Raw genomic sequence first — 1,583 nt, 5'->3', positions numbered from 1 at the left:
AGTTAACAATGTTGTGGTAGTTTCAAGTGGACAATGAAGGGACTGAGTCATACATATACATGCATCCATTTTCCCCCCAAACCCCTCCCATCCAGGCTGACACACACCATTGAGTAGAGTTCCATGTCCTGCACACAATAGGTCCTTGTTAGTTATCCATTTCAAATACAGCAGTGTGTACATGATCTTCCCAAATTCCCTAGCTGTTTCTTTACCCCGGCAACTATAAATCCATTTTCTAAGTTTGTGAGTCTTTTTCTGTTTGGTAAGTAAGTTCATTTGTATCATTTCTTTTTAGATTCCACATATAAAGGATGTCATATGATATTTCTCCTTTTATGTCTGACTTACTTCACTCTGTAACACTCGCTAGGTCCATCCACGTTGCTGCAAATGGCATTATCTCATTCTTTATAATAGCTGAGTAATATTCCATTGTATATATGCACTATATCTTCTTTATCCATTCCGCTATTGATGGACATTTAGGTTGCTTCCATGTCTTGGCTATTGTAAACAGTGCTGCAATGAACATTGGGATGCATGTATCATTTCAGATCATGTTTTTGTCTAGATATATGCCCATGAGTGGGATTACAGGGTCATATGGTAGCTCTATTTTTAGCTTTTGAAGGAACCTGCATACTGTTCTCCACAGTGGCTGTACTAGTTTACATTCCCACCAACAGTGTAAGAGTGTTCCCTTTTTGCCACACCCTCTTCAAAATTTGTTGCTTGTGGATTTTCTGATGATAGCCGTTCTGACTGATGTGAGATGATATCTCATTATAGTTTTGGTTTGTATTTCTCTGATAACTAGCAATGTTGAACATCCTTTCTTATGTCTGTTGGCTATCTGCATGTCCTCTTTGGAGAAATGTCTGTTCAGGTCTCTGCCTACTTTTAGAATGGGCTGTTTGTTTTGATGCTGTTAAGTATCATAAGCTTTTTCTAAATTTTGGAGACCACTCTCTTATCATTTGGCTAAGATCAAGTGTAGTATCTGTTCTTATCATTTTATTGTATGTTTCCAGTGTGAGATAAGTCCGTTTCTAAAATCATTGTCTTGATTTGTCAGAACTGACTATCAGAAAATCTTTTTGGAAGCAGCCTCTTCTCTTTCCTTTATCATCTGAAGTAATATTAAGTGAATTTAATTTTTAGAAATTGAAAGACTTCAAAGAATTATATATTCCCAATTATTCCTATTAGTAATATTTTATCCACAATAAATATGTCAAATTCCTTTTACCATTTCTCAAAAACAAGTTATAGCTTGTGTTATGATCTCAAAATATTTAACAAATTTTTCCTCTGAATATAAAGCACAACAAGGGCCTATACAAATTACTGCAGATAAAAATGTTCATGTCATTTAATATATTCTGACTCAGATGACTGACATCTAGGTTGTATACTCCCAGGACACTACAATAAAATTTAGCTTTCAGACATTAAAAAATTTGTAGGTAGTTTATTTTCTAGATAGCTAAAAATTAAAGCCCAATTTTATTCTATGATTTGTTTTTAATGTCCAAGATCCCCTCTGAGTGTTTAGAGATTTGATACAGATTCTTTTCTTT

General features: G+C 34.5%; 1 pseudogene; it reads left to right on the top strand.

Annotated features, from left to right (window-relative positions):
• Positions 1–964: 964 nt before the first annotated feature.
• Positions 965–1,115, top strand: LOC138438528 (U2 spliceosomal RNA; annotated as a pseudogene).
• Positions 1,116–1,583: the final 468 nt, after the last annotated feature.

The sequence above is a fragment of the Ovis canadensis genome, chromosome 3, assembly GCF_042477335.2.
Source record: "Ovis canadensis isolate MfBH-ARS-UI-01 breed Bighorn chromosome 3, ARS-UI_OviCan_v2, whole genome shotgun sequence".
In the NCBI taxonomy this organism is placed as follows: Eukaryota; Metazoa; Chordata; class Mammalia; order Artiodactyla; family Bovidae; genus Ovis; species Ovis canadensis.
Note: the sequence above shows the minus strand (reverse complement) of the source record. Positions and strands in the feature narration are given on the sequence as shown.